This window comes from Bos mutus, chromosome 8, assembly GCF_027580195.1.
Source record: "Bos mutus isolate GX-2022 chromosome 8, NWIPB_WYAK_1.1, whole genome shotgun sequence".
Classification (NCBI taxonomy): domain Eukaryota; kingdom Metazoa; phylum Chordata; class Mammalia; order Artiodactyla; family Bovidae; genus Bos; species Bos mutus.
This window is the reverse complement of record NC_091624.1, coordinates 36,341,828-36,366,501: the sequence shown is the minus strand read 5'-3', so window position 1 is coordinate 36,366,501 and position 24,674 is coordinate 36,341,828. Positions and strand designations below refer to the sequence as shown.

Genomic DNA, 24,674 nt, shown 5'->3' with positions numbered 1-24,674 from the left:
CTCTTCTTTTCACAATGTCTCTGTAGCATGTAATGCTATTTGATAGCATTTTACCCACTTCTTTCAAAATTGGAGTGAATCTTCTCAAACTCTTCTGCTACTTTATCAACTAAGTTTATGTAATATTCTAAATGCTATGTTGTCATTTCAACAATCCTCATAGCATCTTCACCAGAAGTAGATTTCATCTCAAGAAGCCACTTTCTTTGCTTGTCCATAAGAAGCACCAACCTCATGATAAAATTTTATCATGACATTGCAGCAATTCAGGCACATCTTCAGTCTCCCTTTCTAATTCTAATCTCTTGATATGTCTACCACATCTGTAGTTACTTTCTCCATGAAATCTTGAACCCCTCAAAGTCATCCACGAGGGTTGAAGTCAATTTTTCCCAAATTTTTGTCGATACTTTGACCTCTTCCTATGAATCATGAACATTCTTGATGGCATCTATAATAGTGAATCATTTTCAGAGGGTTTTCAGTTTACTTTGGCCAGATCCATCAGAGGAATCTCTACCAATGGCAGCTATAGCTTTATGAAGTGTATTTCTTAAGACTTGAAAATTCTTGAACCATGGGCTACAGCATGGATGTGTGTGTTCAGTTCAGTTCAGTTGCTCATTTGTGTCCGACTCTTTGTGACCCCATGAATGCACAGCACACCAGGCCTCCCTGTCCATCACCATCTCCTGGAGTTCACTCAAACTCACGTTCATCTAGTCGGTGATGCCCTCCAGCCATCTCATCCTGTGTCGTCCCCTTCTCCTCCTGCCCCCAATCCCTCCCTGCATCAGAGTCTTTCCCAATGAGTCAATTCTTCGCATGAGGTGGCCAAAGTACTGGAGTTTCAGCTTTAGCATCGTTCCTTCCAAAGAAATCCCAGGGCTGATCTCCTTTAGAATGGACTGGTTGGATCTCCTTGCAGTCCAAGGGACTCTCAAGAATCTTCTCCAACACCACAGTTCAAAAGCATCAATTCTTTGGTGCTCAGCCTTCTTCACAGTCCAACTCTCACATCCATACATGACCAGTAGAAAAACCATAGCCTTGACTAGACGAACCTTTGTTGGCAAAGTAATGTCTCTGCTTTTCAACATGCTATCTAGGTTGGTCATAACTTTCCTTCCAAGGAGTAAGCGTCTTTTAATTTCATGGCTGCAATCACCATCTGCAGTGATTTTGGAGTCCCCCAAAATAAAGTCTGACACTGTTTCCACTCTTTCTCTTCACTTTCTGCCATAAGGGTGGTGTCATCTGCATATCTGAGGTTATTGATATTATCCCGGCAATCTTGATTCCAGCTTGTGCTTCTTCCAGCCCAGTGTTTCTCATGATGTACTCTGCATATAAGTTAAATAAACAGGGTGACGATATACAGCCTTGACGTATTCCTTTTCCTATTTGAAACCAGTCTGTTCCATGTCCAGTTCTAACTGGTGCTTCCTGACCTGCATATAGGTTTCTCAAGAGGCAGGTCAGGTCGTCTGGTATTCCCATCTCTTTCAGAATTTTCCACAGTTTATTGTGATCCACACAGTCCAAGGCTTTGGCATAGTCAATAAAGCAGAAATAGAAGTTTTTCTGGAACTCTCTTGCTTTTTCGATGATCCAGCGAATGTTGGCAATTTGATCTCTGGTTTCTCTGCCTTTTCTAAAACCAGCTTGAACATCAGGAAGTTCACGGTTCACATATTGCTGAAGCCTGGCTTGGAGAATTTTGACCATTACTTTACTAGTGTGTGAGATGAGTGCAGGCATGAAAACATTAATCTCATTGTACATCTCTGTCAGAATTCTTGGGTGACCAGATTCATTGTCAGTGAGCAGTAAAATTTTGAAGGCAATCTTTTTTGTGATATCCATAGTGGGCTGAAAATATTCAGCAAACCATGTTGTAAGCAAATGTGCTGTCATAGAGGCTTTATTGTTTAATTGATAGGGTACAAGCAGAGGAGATTGAACATAATTTTTAAAGGTGCTAAGAGTTTTGGAATGGTAAATAAGCACTGACTTCAACTTAAAGTTACTAGCTGCATTAGCCCCTAATAAGAGAGTCAGCCTGTCCTTTGAAGCTTCATAACCAGATGTTGACTTCTCTCTAGCTATGAAAATCCTTGATGGAATCTTGCAATAGAAGGCTGTTTTGTCTACACTGAAAATTTATTTTTTAGGCACTTTCATATATTATCTTAGCTAGATCTTCTGGACAACTTACTGCAGCTTCTACTCTAGCACTTGCTACTGGACCTTGCACTATCTGTTATAGAGATGGCTTCTCCCGCTAAATCTCATGAACAGACCTCTGCTAGCTTCAGACATTTCTTCTGCAGCTTCCTTACCTCTCTCAGCCTTCATAGAATTGAAGAGAGTTAGGGCCTTGTTCTGGATTAGGCTTTGGCTCAAGAGAATGTTGTGGCTGGTTGGATCTTCTATGCAGACCACTGAAACTTTCACCACATCAGCAGTAAGGCTGTTAAACTTTCATACCATTTGTGTGTTCACTCTAAAAGCCCTTTAATTTCCTTTGAGAACTTTTCCTTTGCATTCATAACTTGGCTAACTGTTTGGGGCAAGAGGCCTAGCTTGTGGCCTCTCTCAGCTCTAGACATACCTTTCTCACTGAACTGAATCATTTCTAGTTTTTTATTTAAAGTGAGAGAGATGTAGAGGCCAATTATAAGGTTGTTAATTTGTTTAATTTCGATATTGTTGTGTCTCAAGAAATAGGGAAGCCCAAAGAGAGAGAGAGAGAGATGGGAAACATCTGGTCAGTGGGGCAGTCAGAACACACATCTGGTAAGTTCTCCATCTCGTATGGGTGTGGTTTGTGGTACCCCAAAACAATTACAATAGTAACATCACTGATAATGGATCACCATAACTAATACTATAATGTTGAAAAAGTTTGAAATATTGCAAGAATTGCCAGAATGTGGCACAGATATGAAGTGAGCAAATGCTGTTGGAAAAGTGGTGCTGATAGACTTGCTCAACATGGGGTTGGCACAAGCCCTCAGCTTGTTAAACAAACAAACAAACAAAAAAACACAACAGTATCTTGAAGTGTGGTAAAGTGAAGCATGGTAAAATGAGGTATGCCTGTACTTTCTCCATATCTATTGAAATGATCATAATTTTTGTTCTTTATTAATATGGTGTATTATATTGATTTCTTTTCTTATATTGAATTAACATTGCATTCCTAGAATAAATCCCACTTGGTCATAGTGTATTACCCTTTTTATATGTTGCTGGAGTCTCTTTGCCTATATTTTGTTGAGGAGCTTTACATCTATTCATAAGTGGTATTTGTCTGTAGTTTTCTCATGATTTCTTTGTTTTGGTACCAGGCTAATGATTTGGGAGTGTTCTTTACTCATTTTTTTTTTTTTTTTTTTTTACAAAAACTTCTTAAATATTAGTATGAACTCTTCTTAAGATATTTGGTAGAATGAACCAGTGAAGCCCGGTCTTTCTTTGTGGGAGGTCTTTGATTATCAATTCAATCTCTTTATTTGCTATAGACCTATTCATTTATTCTGTTCCTTTTTGATCAGTTTTGGTAGTTTCTTTCTTTCTAGAAATTTACCCATTGTGACCACATTATCTAATCTGTTGGCATACAATTATTCATAGTATTCCCCTTCAATCGTTTCTATGTTTTTAAGGTCAGAAATAGTATCTTTAATTCCTGATTTTAGTAATTTGAGTATCTCTTTTCTTGTCACTTTAGCTAAGAAAATTGTCAGTCTTACCTTTTCAAATAACTAACTTTTGTTTTTATTAATTTTCTCTATCATTTATTTATTCTCAATTCCTGCTCTAATATTTATTCTCTCTTCAGTTCTGCTGCTTGTATTTACTTTTGCTCTATTTTCTTCTCGTTATGAAGGTGGAAAGTACGTTATTTATTTGAAAGCTGTTCTTTTTTTAACATAGGCATTTACAACTGTAAATTTCTCTCTGATCACTGCTTTTATTGTACTCCATAAGTTTTGATATGTTGTGTTTTTGTTTTCATTCATCCCAGTGTATTTTCTGATTTCCCTTATGATTTCTTCTTTGCTCTACTGGTTGTTTAAAAGTATGTTTAATTTCCACATGTTGGTGAATATCATATTTCCTTTAGTTACTGATATCTAATTGTGGTACCCTGTTTACAGCATATAGTTGGGTAATTCTGTCAGTATCTATCTCTTAATTGGAGTGTTTGGTTCACTAACACAATATAATTTCTGAAAGTATTTGCATTGACATGTCTCTGTTTGCATTCTGTATGTCTTTTGTCTTTTGTTTCTCTCTCCTTCCATTACTACCATCTCTTTGTACTAAATATTTATTTTCGAGTGACTGTTTTAATTTCCCTATCATTTATTTTCCATATGACTTCGAGTCATTTTCTTGGTGGTTTCCCACGGGGATTACAATTAATATCTGCCTCTTTTTCTCTCTCCTTTCCTTCTGGGAATTCCATTATTTTTATGTTAGTATCCTTGATGGTGTCTCACAGACGTCTTGGGTTTTGTTCGTATTAAAATTTATTGTTTTTATTTCTCTTTCTTAGACTGGCTAATCTCAACGTATTTTCAAATTTACTCATTCTTTCTGCTAGTTTAGATCTGCTCTTGAGCCCCTCCAGTGATTTTTTCATTTCAGTTATTGTATTTTTCAAATCCAAATTTTCTGTTTAGTTCATTTTATAATTTATATCTCTACTGATGATATTTAGGAAAGACATTAATCTCATACTTTTATTTAGTTCTTTAGGCATGATTCAGACATGATTGAGATAGCTGATTTAAAATCTTTGTCTGTTAAGTCAAACATCTGACCTCTTTCAGAGTCAGTGTTTATTTGTTCCTTTTATCCCCTTGTTTATGGGCCATGTTTTTTGTTGAAAAATGTACATTTTAAATAATATATTGTGGAAGTTTTGGAATTCAGAAATCCCTCTCCTCATAGTCTGTTGTTATTGCTGTTTGTTGTTTATTTAGTGGCTCTACTGAACTTATGTTAAATCTGTATTCTTTGTCAGCTACTGAAATCTCTGCTTGCTCAGGTTAGTTCCAGCTAATAATTGGACAGTTTCTCTAAATGTTGGTAACCAATCTCCCAGTTTTTTTTTTTTTTTTTTTTTGCTGAGGGACAATGTGTGTGTGTGTGTGTGTGAATGATTGTATGAATGTGTGTCTTTAACATTCAGCCAGACAGTTGACAGCTCTGCTTTAACTTTCACTTCTTGCTTGCCAAAAGCCTTAGGTGAGAATTTAGAACTTTCTCAGATCTCTCTAGGACATGTTCACAGCCCTGTGTATGCTGTAAACTCATGGTTTTCTAGATTCCTAGTAATATATCAATGGCACCCCACTCCAGTACTCTTGCCTGGAAAATCCCATGGATGGAGGAGCCTGGTAGGCTGCAGTCCATGGGGTTGCTAGGAGTCGGATACAACTGAGCGACTTCACTTTCACTTTCATGCATTGGAGAAGGAAATGGCAACCCACTCCAGTGTTCTTGCCTGGAGCATCCCAGGGACGGGGGAGCCTGGTGGGCTGCTGTCTCTGGGGTTGCACAGAGTCGGACACGACTGAAGGGACTTGGCAGCAGTAATATATTAGAGTTTTTCAAAGGCTCAATGGGCATCTCATTCCCCAGAGTTTCTTTTTTTCTTTTCAGGTTTTTAATAAGCCTGTTGTTTACCACAGTTATTCACTGCCTCAGGCAGCCTTTAAACAATTGACTCTAAATGTATTGTACAAGTGTCCTTGGGGGAAAAAGCTTTTCTCTCTCAGGGCAAGCTCTGAGCCAGGTCACATCAAGACAGGATTGCAAGGGGAGTCGTTCAGGAAGCACTAGGTAGGTCAGATAATGACAGTTCTCTGATAATGAGGCTTGGAAGGAGCTCCACCTTATTTTGCCACCTTGTGGCTTTCACACTGCTAGTTTTCATCGTCAGTATTATGCAAAGAATCCAAACCCATGGAAGAAAGCTTAAAAAAGAAAGTTACAAAGAACAAAATAAAAATTACTCACACAATCCTACTATACAAGAATAATCAATGTTAATTCTGAATTTTTTTAAAAATTGAAAAATGCTAAATCCTTCAATGTTGGAGAAGGCAATGGCAACCCACTCCAGCACTCTTGCCTGGAAAATCCCATGGATGGAGGAGCCTGGTAGGCTGCAGTCCATGGGGTCGCTAAGAGTCAGACATGACTTCTCTTGCACTTTTCACTTTCATGCATTGGAGAAGGAAATGGCAACCCACTCCAGTGTTCTTGCCTGGAGAATCCCAGGGATGGAGCCTGATGGACTGCTGTCTATGGGGTTGCACAGAGTCGGACACGACTGACGTGATTTAGCAGTAGCAAATCCTTCAATGTGGGGCAAAGGTACTGGGCAGGAGGTTTCTCAGAGTGTTCTGCTTTATGGTTTCTCACAATAAAAATATCCCCATTGACCATCATCCGAAGCTTTCTGCCTTCATGGTCTGACCACCCCTAACCTTCTTCCTGGCAGCACTGAGCTCTCATTTTGGGGACACCCTACATTCCCTGGCTACATGACTTCTCTCCCTGTTACTATTTCACGCCTCTGTGTTGCCTCCAAGCATCCAGTTATTCTGATACACAGCCTCACAGTTTCCCTGACCCGCTGTTGCCCATCCCAGAGGCCACTTGGCATGGTCCACTGCCCCAGCCTGACAACATTAAAAGTCGGTCCTCTTTTCCACTGTGTTGGTTTTTGGCTTCTCTAAATAGCATGGCTATCAGATCTCTGGCCTCCAGGCCACAGGTCCTGCCAGAGGATTAAGTTTCCAAAAGTTTGGCTTGTAATATGCAGATCAAATTTAAATTGGGTGCAGACTGCTCCATTCACTGGAATCCTCATGGTCTGCCCCTGCTCCTCCCCCTCAAAGGAGATCTCTAACCTTGGATAAATCCTTTTGCAAACATGCCAGTTCTTGCTTGAAGGAGAGAGTCTGTGTTCTTCAGGGGAGAATTCCATAAATAGTGCCATCATCTTCTCTAAGGACAAGAGAAAGGCATGTCCTCTATTCTCTCAGACATTTCTTTCTACATGAGCAGGACTGAGCTTCCTTTGATCTCTGCCTCTTTGCTTGACTAAGGTTTTCCGTTATTTGCAACTGAGCTTCTAGCAAAATGAATTTCTCACAGTTTTACCTGACCATATATCTTTTGAAGAAAATTACCTCCTGTCCACCATCAAAAGCCAACACTGGAGGCCTTCTCACTATCTGAGAGCTGACTGCCTTCTACTCATACTTCTCATTATTAATTGTTCAGGTGACCCTGAAAATGAAACCAGTTATTCTCCCCAACCCCTGCTGCTAAGTTCTGCTATGTACTAAGGAAGATCTGGCTCCAAATATTAGCTCTATCACTTCCTGCCTATGTGAGCTTGGATGGGGCATTTGAGAAATTTGTGAGTGTCAGTTTCTTTGTTTGTAACACAAACCAGAAAAAAAAAAAAAAAAAAGCATGGCACAAAGAAGTAGATCTGCAGAGTCTAAAGGATGCATCAGAGTAATGGTCAACACAACACATGTGCATGAGCAAGTTTATTTCATAACTGGAGAAGAACCACCAAAGAGATGAGAAGAAATAGTATCTGGCACTCACACGAGGCAGACAATAGTGCCTGTTCCCATAAGTAAGACCAAAAAACTCATAACTCATGGGGCTTTTAGTAAAATATACAGACTGGGATAAAATATTTCTAGGTGTATATGTGATATATAATGTCCACAATGTATAAAGAACTCTCAAAACTCAATAATTAGGAAACAAGAAACCTCATAAAAAATAGGTGAAAGATTTGAATTCATGTTAAACCAAGGAAGGTGTATGAATGACAATATTCTTAACACAATTAGTCATTAGGAAAATGAACAGTGAAAACTATAGTTAGATACCACCATACACTATTCAGTTCAGTTCAGTCGCTCAGTCGTGTCCGACTCTTTGCGACCCCATGAATCGCAGCACGCCAGGCCTCCCTGTCCATCACCAACTCCTGGAGTTCACTCAAACTTATGTCCATCAAGTCGGTGATGCCATCCAGCCATCTCATCCTCTGTCGTCCCCTTCTCCTCCTGCCCCCAATCCCTCCCAGCATCAGAGTCTTTTCCAATGAGTCAGCTCTTCACATCAGGTGGCCAAAGTATAGGAGTTTCAGCTTCAGCATCAGTCCTTCCAATGAACACCCAGGACTGATCTCCTTTAGGATGGACTGGTTGGATTTTTTTCCTGGATTGTGCCTTGGGTATTGTATCCAAAGTCATCACCATATTACCCAATTTCATGTAGGTTTTTCTCCTGTGTTGTCTTCTAGTGTTTTATATTGGTTTGTGGTCCATTTTGAGTTAATTTTTAAAAATTTATTTTGTTGAAATATAGCTGATTTATCAGAGAAGGCAATGGCACCCCACTCCAGTACTCTTGCCTGGAAAGTCCCATGGGTGGAGGAGCCTGGTAGGCTTCAGTCCATGGGATCGCGAAGAGTCGGACATGACTGAGTGACTTCCCTTTCACTTTTCACTTTCATGCATTGGAGAAGGAAATGGCAACCCACTCCAGTGTTCTTGCCTGGAGAATCCCAGGGGCGGGGGAGCCTGGTGGACTGCCGTCTATGGGGTCGCACAGAGTCGGACGTGACTGAAGTGACTTAACAGCAGGAGCTGATTTATATTTTGAGTTAATTTTTGTAAAGAGTGTATATTCTCTGCCTAGGTTCTTTTTTGCAAGTGGATGTCCTGTTGTTCCTGCACTATTTGTTAAAAAGATTGTCTTTGCTCTACTGTATTGTCTTAGCTTTGTCAAAGAGAAGTTTAAGTAAATTTATTTGGTTCTATTTTGGGTCTCTCTGTTCTATTCCATTAATCCCCTTGTCTATTCTTTCACCAGTACCAAATAGTCTTAATTACCATAGCTTTATAGTAAGAGTTGAACTCAGGTAGTATCAGCCAGCCAAGATTTTTCGTCTGCTTCTATAGTGTATTGACTATTCTGGGTCTTAAACGCTGGACTGGAAGAAACACAAGCTGGAATCAAGATTGCCAGGAGAAATATCAATAACCTCAGATATGCAGATGACACCACCCTTATGGCAGAAAGTGAAGAGGAACTAAAAAGCCTCTTGATGAAAGTGAAAGTGGAGAGTGAAAAAGTTGGCTTAAAGCTCAACATTCAGAAGATCATGGCATCCGGTCCCATCACTTCATGGGAAATAGATGGAGAAACAGTGGAAACAGTGTCAGACTTTATTTTTCTGGGCTCCAAAATCACTGCAGATGGTGACTGCAGCCATGAAATTAAAAGACGCTTACTCCTTGGAAGGAAAGTTATGACCAACTAGATAGCATATTCAAAAGCAGAGACATTACTTTGCCAACAAAGGTTCGTCTAGTCAAGGCTGTGGTTTTTCCTGTGGTCATGTATGGATGTGAGAGTTGGACTGTGAAGAAGGCTGAGCACCGAAGAATTGATGCTTTTGAACTGTGGTGTTGGAGAAGACTCTTGAGAGTCCCTTGGACTGCAAGGAGATCCAACCAGTCCATTCTGAAGGAGATCAGCCCTGGCATTTCTTTGGAAGGAACGATGCTAAAGCTGAAACTCCAGTACTTTGGCCACCTCATGCGAAAGAGTTGACTCACTGGAAAAGACTCTGATGCTGGGAGGGATTGGGGGCAGGAGGAGAAGGGGACGCCAGAGGATGAGATGGCTGGATGGCATCATTGACTCGATGGACGTGAGTCTCAGTGAACTCCAGGAGTTGGTGATGGACAGGGAGGCCTGGCGTGCTGCGATTCATGGGGTCACAAAGAGTCGGACGCGACTGATCTGATCTGATCGCCCTCTCCATATAATCTTCATAATAAGTTTGTCAATATCATGAAATAACTTGCTGGGATTTTGACTGAATCTATAAATCAAGTTGGGGAGAATTTATACATTGACAAAATTGAGTGTTCCTATCCATAAACATGGAGAAGGCAATGGCACCCCACTCCAGTACTTTTGCCTGGAAAATCCCATGGATGGAGAAGCCTGGTAGGCTGCAGTCCATGGGGTCGCTAGAGTCGGACACGACTGAGTGACTTCACTTTCACTTTTCACTTTCATGCATTGGAGAAGGAAATGGCAACCCACTCCAGTGTTCTTGCCTGGAGAATCCCAGGGATGGGGAATCCTGGTGGGCTGCCGTCTATGGGGTCGCACAGAGTCGGACCCGACTGAAGCGACTTAGCAGCAGCAGCAGCAGCATCCATAAACATGGAATATCTCCCCATTTATTTAATTTTTTCCTTGATTCCATTCATCAGAGTTTTTTAATTTTCCTCACATATCATCTATGTGGTAAAGAATCTGCCTACCAATGCAGGAGATGCAAGAGGTGCAGGTTTGATCCCTGGGTTGGGAAGATCCTCTGGAGTAGGCAACCTCTGAAATGGCAACCCACTCCAGTATTCTTGCCTTAAAAATTCCATAGATAGAGGAGCCTGGTGGTCTACAGTCCATAGGGTCTCAAAGAGTCGACATGACTGAGCCACTGAGCACAGCACAATGTAAATTAAAAATGTATTTTAAATTTCAAGTTCAATTTGTCCACTGATAAGAAAGCAATCAACTTGTATATTAATCTGTATCCTGCTTTCTTGCTATAATTGTCTATTACTTCCAGGAGGGATTTTGGCTATTCTTCAGGATTTTTTTTTTTTTTTACATAGACTATCATGTCACCTGAGAACAAAGACAGTTTTATGTCTCCCTTCCAAATCTGTATACTTTTTATTTCTTTTCTGTGTCTTACTGCATTGGCTAGAACTGTCAGTATGATGTTGAAAAGGAGTGCTGAGAGGGGATAATCTTGCCTAGCACCTGATCTCAGTGGGAAAGCTTCAAGTTTTTCACCGTTAAGTATGATGTTAGTTATAGATTCTTTATATCTATTCTTCGTCAAATTGAGGTTCCCCTCTAGTTTTCTGAGAGTTTTAATCATTAATGAGTGTTGAATTTTGTTAAAAATTTTTTTCTGCATCTATTAATACGACTGTGTTTTTTTTTTTTTTTTGCCTATTGATGTGATAGATTATATTATTTTGGATGTTGAGCCAGCTTTCCATAATGAGGATAAATCTCCCTTGTATAAAGTTCTTTTTATACATTGTTACATTAAGTTTGCTAATATTTTGTTGATGGTTTTTATATCTGTGCTCATGAGAGAGATTGGTGAGTAGTTTTTTTTACAATACCTTTGGTTTTGGTATCAGAGTGATTCTGACCACATAAAATGATTTAGGACTTATTCCTTTTGCTTCTAAACTCAGATTGTAGAGAATTAATGTAATTTCTTAATTAAACTTTTGGTAGAATTCATCAATGAACCTATCTGGACCAGGTGCTTTCGCTTTTGGAAAGTTATTAGTTATTTGATTTCTTTAATAAATACAGGCCTACTCAGATTATTTTTTTGTGATTTTTAGCAGGTTGTGTCTTTCAAGAAATTTGTCTATTTCATCTACTTTAATTTGTGGGCATGGTGGTGTTCATAGTATTTTGTTATCTTTTCAATGTCCACAGATTGATATTAGTAATTCTGATATTAGTTATTTAGTCCACAGATTCTGATAGTAGTAATTTGCATATTCTCTCTTCCTCTCTTTTTTAGTTAGCATGTCTAGAAGTGAACTGATTTTATTGATTCTTTTCAGAGAATCAGTTTTTGCTTTCATCAATTCAGCTATTATTTAAATTTTATTTAAAACAAAGAATTAGTAATGACCTGACCTGCAGAAGATTTGTCACACTGTAATTAGGATCATTTACTTTCTCAATTATACAGAAAAGGCTTCATTAAATCCTAGATACTGATTTTAACTTTTACACATTCTCCTTCACTTAGAGCCACTGTATTTAACCCAATCTAGTCACCAAAGTTTGAGAAAATAAAAATATTAGCAAAAAGATACCTCCCTCCCTTCTTTATAAAGGAAGAGAAAATGTTATCTGTAAGATAGACTCGTTATCATTAGATGGTTTTAAATTCTTCAAAGAAAAGGAAAAATTAGCCCATGTGCATTTGATTTTCACACTTAAAATCTAGACCTCAGTTCTAGTCATTAAAGGATTCTCTTCCAATGTTTCCTCCCTCCATTGTTTTAACACAGTCAAGTTCAGTGACATATTTGTCAATATGTCAATTCAGTGAGCCCACATTTGCTGGGCTCAGTGTGAAATTATAATGTGGAGCCCCTTGTTCAAAACACAGGGGGAAAGTGTAGTTGTAGTCACAAAATATAAAAGTTTTTCTTTTAAAAACATTTTATTATAAAACAAGTGATAGATGAGTAACAACATTTATGTATTTCAACAAGTAATATTACAAATTGTGGAAAATAATAGTTTGGTGCCATGATTTCATATAATAAAATAACAGTGCCCTTTATATATCAATATAAATATATCTTGTTTGCAACATAATTTTTTAAGCTTCACTTTTCTGCAAATTCATTTATTAAACCATTAAAACTTATTTTAGCAACTTCATTTTCAGTTGATATAATTGAAAGTAACATCATAGCTTTTAACAAATGCAAGATCACAAGTAATTTTTGATAACTTTTAATTTTGAAAAGGATCTCTGTTGATGCAACTGTTATTGGTACTTTTATGAGTATTTCATAGGCTTTAACAACTTTACAATAGTTCTGATCCGTTATTTTGAAATAGAAATTCAAATATCTCTTAGAACTGGTGGTTCTTCTAGAAAATTTTTTCTGAAATGTTTTAACTTTTCCCGCAAATCAGTTTTTTGTAAGTTTGATTTTAGGTTTAAATGTTAATAGATATAATGGTATTTTCCTGTTTTTTCTGACCTTTCCTATAACTTGCAGAGATTGTACGAGAATCTAAAAGTGGTTTCATGATTTGTATGGAATTTAAAATGCCTGTGTATGCGTTCTAATATTATATCTTCAGTCACAAGAAAAAATTATGTTACACTTATCCGTTAGTAGCCAGCCCATGCAAGGTGGTTTTTTTTTTTTTTTTTAATGAAAATAGTATCATTTTCGGTGAAATGTGAGGATCTTTAAATTTAATTTCTATTTCCAAGCCTTTGGATATTTATTTTGCAATGTTCAGTGATTTTCAATACCAGTGACTGTAAATTCTTTGAAAACTCCTAATTAGTCTCTGATCTAGTTTATTGCAATATCCATGTATACACTTTTATGTTATAATTAGTTAATGACAAAGTATACGACCTAAGTGGCAGGTCTTTTGTCCCATCACTCAGACCAGAGTTAATACCTGGGCCAATCCAAGAAAAAAAATCATGTATGGTGACAAAATCAACTAGAATTATTGTGATCATTTGTAGTATGTACACATATCAAATCATTATTTTGTACCCCTGAAAATAACATAATGTTGTATGTGAACTATACTTCAGTTTTAAAATTTTATTTATTTTTTATTTTATTTTTTAACTTTACAATATTGTATTTTATTGCCATATATGAACATGAATCTGCCGCAGGTATACACATGTTCCCATCCTGAACCATCCTCCCTCCTCCCTCCCCGAACCATCCCTCTGGGTCATCCCAGTGCAGCAGCCCCAAGCATCCAGTATCATGCATTGAACCTGGACTGGCGACTCATTTCATGTATGATATTATACATGTCTCAATCCCATTCTCCCAAATCATCCCACCCTCTCCCTCTCCCACAGAGTCCAAAATACTGTTCTATACATCAGTGTCTCTTTTGCTGTCTCGTACACAGGGTTATTGTTACCATCTTTCTAAATTCCATATATATGCGTTAGTATACTGTATTGGTGTTTTTATTTCTGGCTTACTTCACTCTGTATAATAGGCTCCAGTTTCATCCACCTCATTAGAACTGATTCAAATGTATTCTTTTTAATGTCTGAGTAATACTCCATTGTGTATATGTACCACAGCTTTCTTATCCATTCATCTGCTGATGGACATCTAGGTTGCTTCCATGTCCTGGCTATTATAGACAGTGCTGCGATGAACATTGGGGTACATGTGTCTCTTTCCCTTCTGGTTTCCTCAGTGTGTATGCCCAGCAGTGGGATTGCTGGATCATAAGGCAGTTCTATTTCCAGTTTTTTAAGGAATCTCCACACTGTTCTCCATAGTGGCTGTACTAGTTTGCATTCCCACCAACAGTGTAAGAGGGTTCCCTTTTCTCCACACCCTCTTCAGCATTTATTGCTTGTAGACTTTTGGATTGTAGCCATTCTGACTGGTGTGAAATGGTACCTCATAGTGGTTTTGATTTGCATTTCTCTGATAATGAGTGATGTTGAGCATCTTTTCATGTGTTTGTTAACCATCTGTATGTCTTCTTTGGAGAAATGTCTATTTAGTTCTTTGGCCCATTTTTTGATTGGGTCATTTACTTTGCTGGCTTTGAGCTGTAGGAGTTGCTTGTATATTTTTGAGATTAGTTGTTTGTCAGTTGCTTCATTTGCTATTATTTTCTCCCATTCTGAAGGCTGTCTTTTCACCTTGCTTATACTTTCCTTTGTTGTGCAGAAGCTTTTAATTAGGTCCCATTTGTTTATTTTTGCTTTTATTTCCAATATTCTGGGAGGTGGGTCACAGAGGATCCTGCTGTGATGTATGTCGGAGAGTGTTTTGCCTGTGTTCTCCTCTAGGAGTTTTATAGTTTCTGGTTTTACGTTTAGATCTTTAATCCATTTTGAGTTTATTTTTGTGTATGGTGTTAGAAAGTGTTCTAGTTTCATTCTTTTACAATTGGTTGACCAGGTTTCCCAGCACCACTTGTTAAAGAGATTGTCTTTTCTCCATTGTATATTCTTGCCTCCTTTGTCAAAGATAAGGTGTCCATAGGTGCATGGATTTATCTCTGGGCTTTCTATTTTGTTCCATTGATCTATATTTCTGTCTTTGTGCCAGTACCATACTGTCTTGATGACTGTGGCTTTGTAGTAGAGCCTGAAGTCACGCAGGTGATTCCTCCAGTCCCATTCTTCTTTCTCAAGATTGCTTTGGCTATTCGAGGTTTCTTGTATTTCCATACAAATTATGAAATTATCACTACAGATGGTGACTGCAGCCATGAAATTAAAAGACGCTTACTCCTTGGAAGGAAAGTTATGACCAACTAGATAGCATATTCAAAAGCAAAGACATTACTTTGCCAACAAAGGTTCGTCTAGTCAAGGCTATGGTTTTTCCTGTGGTCATGTATGGATATGAGAATTGGACTGTGAAGAAGGCTGAGCGCTGCAGAATTGATGCTTTTGAACTGTGGTGTTGGAGAAGACTCTTGAGAGTCCCTTGGACTGCAAGGAGATCCAACCAGTCCATTCTGAAGGAGATCAGCCCTGGGATTTCTTTGGAAGGAATGATGCTGAAGCTGAAACTCTAGTACTTTGGCCACCTCATGCGAAGAGTTGACTCACTGGAAAAGACTCTGATGCTGGGAGGGATTGGGGGCAGGAGGAGAAGGGGACGCCAGAGGATGAGATGGCTGGATGGCATCACTGACTCGATGGACGTGAGTCTGAGTGATCTCCAGGAGTTGGTGATAGATAGGGAGGCCTGGCGTGCTGCGATTCATGGGGTTGCAAAGAGTCGGACACGACTGAGCGACTGATCTGATATATAGGTCTTTAGTTTCTTTAGGTAGATTTATTCCTAAGTATTTTATTCTTTTCGTTGCAATGGTGAATGGAATTGTTTCCTTAATTTCTTTTTCTATTTTCTCATTATTAGTGTATAGGAATGCAAGGGATTTCTGTGTGTTGATTTTATATCCTGCAACTTTACTATATTCATTGATTAGTTCTAGTAATTTTCTGGTGGAGACTTTAGGGTTTTCTATGTAGAGGATCATGTCATCTGCAAACAGTGAGAGTTTTACTTCTTCTTTTCCAATTTGGATTCCTTTTATTTCTTTTTCTGCTCTGATTGCTCTGGTCAAAACTTCCAAAACTATGTTGAATAGTAATGGTGAAAGTGGGCACCCTTGTCTTGTTCCTGACTTTAGGGGAAGTGCTTTCAATTTTTCACCATTGAGGATAATGTTTGCCGTGGGTTTGTCATATATAGCTTTTATTATGTTGAGGTATGTTCCTTCTATTCCTGCTTTCTGGAGAGTTTTTATCATAAATGGATGTTGAATTTTGTCAGAGGCTTTCTCTGCATCTATTGAGATAATCATATGGTTTTTATTTTTCAATTTGTTAATGTGGTGTATTACATTGATTTGTGGATATTGAAGAATCCTTGCATCCCTGGGATAAAGCCCACTTGGTCATGGTGTATGATCTTTTTAATGTGTTGTTGGATTCTGATTGCTAGAATTTTGTTAAGGATTTTTGCATCTATGTTCATCAGTGATATTGGCCTGTAGTTTTCTTTTTTTGTGGCATCTTTGTCAGGTTTTGGTATTAGGGTGATGGTGGCCTCGTAGAATGAGTTTGGAAGTTTTCCAGAAAATTGCAGAGGAAGGTAGAGTTTGAATAGGATAGGTGTTAGCTCTTCTCTAAATTTTTGGTAGAATTCAACTGTTAAACCGTCTGGACCTGGGCTTTTGTTTGCTGGAAGACTTCTGATTTCAATTTCCGTGCTTATGATGGGTCTGTTAAGATTTTCTATTTCTTCCTGGTCCAGTTTTGGAAAGTTGTACTTTTCTAGGAATTTGTCCATTTCTTCCACGTTGTCCATTTTATTGGCATATAATTGCTGATAATAGTCTCTTATGATCCTTTGTATTTTTGTGTTGTCTGTTGTGATCTCTCCATTTTCATTTCTAATTTTATTGATTTGATTTTTCTCGCTTTGTATCTTGATGAGTCTGGCTAATGGTTTGTCAACTTTGTTTATCCTTTCAAAGAACCAGCTTTTGGCTTTGTTGATTTTTGCTATGGTCTGTTATGTTTTGCATTTATTTCTGCCCTAATTTTTAAGATTTCTTTCCTTCTACTAACCCTGGGGTTCTTAATTTCTTCCTTTTCTAGTTGCTTTAGGTGTAGAGTTAGGTTATTTATTTGACTTTTTTCTTGTTTCTTGAGGTATGCCTGTATTGCTATGAACTTTCCCCTTAGGACTGCTTTTACAGTGTCCCACAGGTTTTGGGTTGTTGTGTTTTCATTTTCATTTGTTTCTATGCAAATTTTAATTTCTTTTTTGATTTCTTCTGTGGCTTGTTGGTTTTTCCGCAGGGTGTTGTTCAGCCTCCATATGTTGGAATTTTTAATAGTTTTTCTCCTGTAGTTGAGATCTAATATTACTGCACTGTGGTCAGAAAAGATGCTTGGAATGATTTCAATTTTTTTGAATTTACCAAGGCTAGATTTATGGCCCAGGATGTGATCTATCCTGGAGAAGGTTCCATGTGCGCTTGAGAAAAAGGTGAAATTCATTGTTTTGGGATGAAATGTCCTATAGATATCAATTAGGTCCAACTGGTCTATTATATCTGTTAAAGTTTGTGTTTCCTTGTTAATTTTCTGTTTAGTTGATCTATCCATAGGTGTGAGTGGGGTATTAAAGTCTCCCAGTATTATTGTGTTATTGTTAATTTCCCCTTTCATACTTGTTAGCATTTGTCTTACATATTGTGGTGCTCCCGTGTTGGGTGCATATATATTTATAATTGTTATATCTTCTTCTTGGATTGATCCTTTGATCATTATGTAGTGACCATCTTTGTCTCTTTTCACAGCCTTTGTTTTAAAGTCTATTTTATCTGATATGAGTATTGCTACTCCTGCTTTCTTTTGGTCCCTATTTGCATGGAAAATCTTTTTCCAGCCCTTCACTTTGAGTGTGTATGTGTCCCCTGTTTTGAGGTGGGTCTCTTATAGACAATATATGTAGGGGTCTTGTTTTTGTATCCATTCAGCCAGTCTTTGTCTTTTGGTTGGGGCATTCAACCCATTTACATTTAAGGTAATTACTGATAAGTATGATCCCGTTGCCATTTACTTTATTGTTTTGGGTTCGAGTTTATACACCCTTTTTGTGTTTCCTGTCTAGAGAATATCCTTTAGTATTTGTTGCAGAGCTGGTTTGGTGGTGCTGAATTCTCTCAGCTTTTGCTTGTCTGAAAAGCTTTTGATTTCTCCTTCATATTTGAATGAGATCCTTGCTGGGTAAAATAATCTGGGCTGTAGGTTATTTTCTTTCATCACTTTAAGTATGTCTTGCCATTCCCTCCTGGCTTGAAGAGTTTCTATTGAAAGATCAGCTGTTATCCTTATGGGACTTCCCTTGTGTGTTATTTGTTGTTTTTCCCTTGCTGCTTTTAATATTTGTTCTTTGTGTTTGATCTTTGTTAATTTGATTAATATGTGTCTTGGGGTGTTTCGCCTTGGGTTTATCCTGTTGGGGACTCTCTGGGTTTCTTGGACTTGGGTGATTATTTCCTTCCCCATTTTAGGGAAGTTTTCCACTATTATCTCCTCAAGTATTTTCTCATGGTCTGTCTTTTTGTCTTCTTCTGGAACCCCTATGATTCGAATGTTGTAGCGTTTAATATTGTCCTGGAGGTCTCTGAGATTGTCCTCATTTCTTTTAATTCGTTTTTCTTTTATCCTCTCTGATTCATTTATTTCTACCATTCTATCTTCTAATTCACTAATCCTGTCTTCTGCCTCTATTATTCTACTATTTGTTGCCTCCAGAGTGTTTTTGATGTCATTTATTGCATTATTCATTATATATTGACTCTTTTATTTCTTCTAGGTCCTTGTTAAACCTTTCTTGCATCTTCTCAATCCTTGTCTCCAGGCTATTTATCTGTGATTCCATTTTGATTTCAAGATTTTGGATCAATTTCACTATCATTATTCGGAATTCTTTATCAGGTAGATTCCCTATCTCTTCCTCTTTTGTTTGGTTTGGTGGGCATTTATCCTGTTCCTTTACCTGCTGGGTATTCCTCTGTCTCTTCATCTTGTTTAAATTGCTGAGTTTGGGGTGTCCTTTCTGTATTCTGGCAGTTTGTAGAGTTCTCTTTATTGTGGTGATTTCCTCGCTGTGTGTGGGTTTGTACAGGTGGCTTGTCAAGGTTTCTTGGTTAGGGAAGCTTGTGTCGGTGTTCTGGTGGGTGGTTCTGTATTTCTTCTCTCTGGAGTGCAATGAAGTGTCCAGTAATGAGGTATGAGATGTCTATGGTTTTGGGGTGACTTTGGGCAGCCTGTATCTTGGAGCTCAGGGCTGTGTTCCTGTGTTGCTGGAGAATTTGCTAGGTATGTCTTGCTCTGGAACTTGTTGGCCCTTGTGTGGTGCTTGGTTTCAGTGTAGGTATGGAGGCGTTTGATGAGCTCCTGTCAATTAATGTTCCTTGGAGTCAGGAGTTCCCTGGAGTCAGGGTTTGGTGGGCCTGCATTTTGTGCCCTTCCCAGGTCGGAGCAGCTCAGGTGATGAGGTGTTTGGTGAGCGTGGTCGCTGCGATTTATCGCCTCCCTGCCGCTCGGTTTTCTGGGTGTACAACCGGCACACCTTCTTAGGCGGATGTTGACCATCCAGAACCCCAAGAAGTCTTAGTTAGCAAAGAAGCCTGCTTACAGTTTTGTAGATAATGTCTTTTGGGGGCTGCGATTGCCCCCTTCCAGCTCTGGCTGCCTGTCACCGGAGGGGGATGGTCTGCAGCCGGCTATCTCTGTTCAGTCCTTTGTTCTGTGCGCGGGCCTGGCATTGTCTTAGGTTAGGGCTAGCTTTTCGCGTGGTAGTTATCCCACAGTCTGGTTTGCTAGCCCAAGTTAGTTCACTCAGATAGCGCTCAGAGCTTCAGGCCAGCTCCTTACTCTAAGCGATGCAGCCCGCGTCTCCCTGCCCAGCCCCGCTTGCTAGTGGCGGGTACAGGCATCTGCGCAGCTTCTCCGCTGGGGGAGTTACTGTTGGGCTCGTAATCTGTGGGTTTTAATTGTTTATTTTTCCTCCCTGTTATGTTGCCCTCTGTGCTTCCAAGGCTCCGCACAGACTCAGCAGTGAGAGTGTTTCCTGGTGTTCGGAAACTTCTCTCTTTTTAAGACTCCCTTCCTGGGACGGAGCTCCGTGCCTCCCTCTTTTGTCTCTTTTTTTGTCTTATATTTTTTCCTACCTCCTTTTGAAGACAATGGGCTTCTTTTCTGGGTGCCTGATGTCCTCTGCCGGCTTTCAGAAGTTGTTTTGTGGAATTTACTCGGCGTTTAAATGTTCTTTTGATGAATTTGTGGGGGAGAAACCAGTCTCCCCGTCCTATTCCTCTGCCATCTTAGCTCCTCCCCCAGTTTTAAAATTTTAATTTAAAAGAGTAATAATAGTTCCTGCTTAATAGGATTATTGTGAGGGTTAATTAACTGTAAAGTGCTTTAAAAAAATATCTGTGCTGATGCTTCAGAGATGGGCTCCAGGGACCAAGTGGCAAGCTGGCCTCGCACCACAGGTTGTAGTGCTGTCCCTATGCAAAGCCTCCTGTCTCCCAGGGCCAGCTTCCACTGCAGCTGCCTGCATTGCCATGATCTGGGCTTAGGTTCTGGTGCACAGAGTCCCCTCAGGAGACCCTCAGGGACACCTGGGGTTTCAGTCTGCCGTGTGTGTGTGTGTGTGTGTGCATGCGTGTGCCCATGTTCCTGGCACTCAGACCAAATGCTCAGTATCCATGGTGCCCACTGTTGCCTGACTGATCTCCTGCACATTTTGTTATCTTATTGGAGTACACTGACATAACACAAGTTCTAGGATGATATTAAGAATTTCATGATGTGCAAGCAGAGCATTAAACCAAACCTTTGAGAGCAGGGCCCTGTTCAAGTTCACAGATCACACGTGTGCCTGTGAAACCACTCCTGAATCCAGTAGTTCTCAGTCAGGTGTCATCTTGCTCCTCAGGGTGGGCTACCTTGGGTTCTAATTATGTGAGATTCCAATTGAGCCCCTGAAAGCAAGAGTGACAAGATACATTAGCATCAAAAGTAGGCCCTAATCCTTCTTTTTGTACTCTTAGGCACAGGGAATTATCCAATGGAATCTTCTGGGTCATTCCTGTCCTGGGCAGTTCCTATACCTGCTGTCAGCTATCCTTCCCTTCTTCAGGCGAGCTGGACAACTTAAGTGATGGGAGAAGGAGTGGTAACAACAATGGACTTGGAAATCGCCAGGTAAGACTTTGTTGCCCAAGTAACAGTCTAAGATGGGTCTGGTTTAGGGTGAGGTATAGGGCGCTCCCTGGAGAAGGAAATGGCAACCCATTCCAGTGTTCTTGCCTGGAGAATCCCAGGGATAGGGGAGCCTGGTGGGCTGCCATCTATGGGGTCGCACAGAGTTGGACGTGACTGAAACGACTTAGCAGCAGCAGCAGCATAGGGTGCTCTGGGCTTCCCAAGTGGCACTAGTGGTAAAGAACCTGCCTGCCAATGCAGGAGACATGAGACTAGGGTTCAATCCCCGTGTCAGGAAGATCCCCTGGTTGCAGGGCAACCCACTCCAGCATTCTTGCCTGGAGAATTCCATGGACAGAGGAGCCTGGCGGGCTACAGTCTATAGGGTCACACAAAGTCAGACATGACTGAAGCGACTTAGCATGCACACATGCATGAACATAGGGTGATCTGCTCCATGGTCATTCAAGGATCTAGGTTGCTGGCAAGTATTGACATCCAGTGGCTCATAAAGGCTCACATTTAGTCCAGGGCTTAGAAGTGATACAGATCACTTCCCATTCAAATTCCAATGGCCAGAGCTTGGGAATACAGCCATACCCATGTACACTTGGGCTGGGAAATGTAGTCTAATTCTGTGCACAGCATAAATAAGAAATGGTTTTGGAGATCCCTTGCCAGCCTGCACCATAAGAGATTTGCAAAAATGGGAGATTTTGAGTAAGATGTGTATAATCCCCAACCCTCCTGAGACAGGCATGTCTGTTGGGAAGACTTCCCCAAGAGGCAGCTTTCTAGCTGTGACTCCTTGGACTTAATAGTGTTTGGTTCACATTACAGCTAATGTTTTAGGAAGGTCATGCACGGAGTATCTAGCATCAAACAAGTGTCAGGATGACTGACACCTCTTGTTATAAATGAGCAAGTTGGTTTTGGCATAACTGTCTTGAGTGTACTTAGTGTGACTCAGTTGCTCACAGTTAAGCTGATCATCATCACTTGTATGTGCTGATCAGAAGTGTCAAATTCATGACTACACAGGTAAAAGCAACCTTGAGATTGTTTTAACTCTCTACTTGTTTCACACTAAATAAGAAATTCATCATTACAAATGGTAAACAAATTGAATGTGTAGCACTAAATATTCAATGCCAGAAACCTCTTTTAAAATAATCTTCTGTCTCATGTATAGTCCCACACCAAAACCCATGATTTTTAATCTGATTCTTGATACAAGTAGGAGATCTATGACTACAGGGCAATAATCCTTCCCTGTTTTACCTTATCCATATTTAAGAGGAAACAAGCTGGAGGAATTGTTGAAAGAGGGCATTCTAGCTTACGAGGTAAAACTCTAAGACAGAGCATCAGAAAAGGTCCTAGTTAATACCCATTGCTGTGACATATTCTTTAAAAACACCCCCTTTCACTCTCAAAAAGAGTCCTGGTTTGGACAATAAATAGAAACCCTTAGAACCAGGGAGCAGTACCTCTCTATGGCCACCACTGTTCAGGGTCTGGCATGCAACTCTTCAGAGCCAGAAGCCCAGGGTTTTCAGGACACTGAGGCTGACTGAGCATGGAAGGGAGCTGATTCACACCATGGAAGTGACGGGAGACTGACCCCTAAACCAGGATGCTGTGTTTTTAACTTACTGCGAAGACTAACTGCCTAGCAAAGTGGAAACCAATGTTGGTTGGTTAGTATGTTCTCTCCCTTAAAGTGTAGTCTCCTTGGAAAGCTCAAAACCCTTGGGATGATCAAAATCATAGTTCTTGTGGATGAGGAGATCAAGATGAGCCATGTTAACAGAGCTAGAACAAATAATTTCACAATTTGTATGGAAATACAAAAAACCTCGAATAGCCAAAGCGATCTTGAGAAAGAAGAATGGAACTGGAGGAATCAACCTACCTGACTTCAGGCTCTACTATAAAGCCACAGTTATCAAGACAGTATGGTACTGGCACAAAGACAGAAATATAGATCAATGGAACAAAATAGAAAGCCCAGAGATAAATCCACGCACATATGGACACCTTATCTTTGACAAAGGAGGCAAGAATATACAATGGATTAAAGAATCTCTTTAACAAGTGGTGCTGGGAAAACTGGTCAACCACTTGTAAAAAGAATGAAACTAGAACACTTTCTAACACCATACACAAAAATAAACTCAAAATGGATTAAAGATCTCAATGTAAGACCAGAAACTATAAAACTCCTAGAGGAGAACATAGGCAAAACACTCTCTGACATACATCACAGCAGGATCCTCTATGACCCACCTCCCAGAATATTGGAAATAAAAGCAAAATAAAACAAATGGGACCTAATTAACCTTAAAAGCTTCTGCACATCAAAGGAAACTATCAGCAAGGTGAAAAGACAGCCTTCAGAATGGGAGAAAATAATAGCAAATGAAGCAACTGACAAACAACTAATCTCAAAAATATACAAGCAACTCCTCCAGCTCAACTCCAGAAAAATAAATGACCCAATCAAAAAATGGGCCAAAGAACTAAATAGACATTTCTCCAAAGAAGACATACAGATGGCTAACAAACACATGAAAAGATGTTCAACATCACTCATTATCAGAGAAATGCAAATCAAGACCACTATGAGGTACCATTTCACACCAGTCAGAATGGCTGTGATCCAAAAGTCTACAAATAATAAATGTTGGAGAGGGTGTGGAGGAAAGGGAACCCTCTTACACTGTTGGTGGGAATGCAAACTAGTACAGCCACTATGGAGAACAGTGTGGAGATTCCTTAAAAAACTGGAAATAGAACTGCCTTATGATCCAGCAATCCCACTGCTGGGCATACACACTGAGGAAACCAGAAAGGAAAGAGACACGTGTACCCCAATGTTCATCGCAGCACTGTTTATAATAGCCAGGACATGGAAGCAACCTAGATGTCCATCAGCAGATGAATGGATAAGAAAGCTGTGGTACATATACACAATGGAGTATTACTCAGCCATTAAAAAGAATACATTTGAATCAGTTCTAATGAGGTGGATGAAACTGGAGCCTATTATACAGAGTGAAGCAAGCCAGAAGGAAAAACACCAATACAGTATACTAACGATATATATGGAATTTAGAAAGATGATAACAATAACCCTGTGTACGAGACAGCAAAAGTGACTGATGTGTGAAAACAGTCTTATGGACTCTGTGGGAGAGGGAGAGGGTGGGAAGATTTGGGACAATGGCATTGAAACATGTAAAATATCATGTATGAAACGAGATGCCAGTCCAGGTTCAATGCACGATACTGGATGCTTGGGGCTAGTGCACTGGGACGACCCAGAGGGATGGTATGGGGGAGGAGGAGGAGGAGGGTTCAGGATGGGGAGCACATGTATACCTGTGATGGATTCATTTTGATATTTGGCAAAACTAATACAATTATGTAAAGTTTAAAAATAAAATAAAATTTAAAAAAAAAGATGAGCCATGTTAGCTGGAAGTGCTGC

At 39.6% G+C, this 24,674-nt stretch overlaps 1 long non-coding RNA gene across 3 annotated transcripts in view; it reads left to right on the top strand.

The window, feature by feature from the left end:
• The window catches only part of LOC138988877 (uncharacterized), a 99,190-nt gene that overhangs the window by 17,691 nt on the left and 56,825 nt on the right, over nt 1-24,674 (top strand). For all 3 annotated transcript variants that reach the window (XR_011465091.1, XR_011465094.1, XR_011465093.1), the window contains exon 2: nt 21,028-21,181. This is a non-coding gene — a long non-coding RNA (uncharacterized lncRNA). The remainder of the gene's footprint in view (nt 1-21,027; nt 21,182-24,674) is intronic.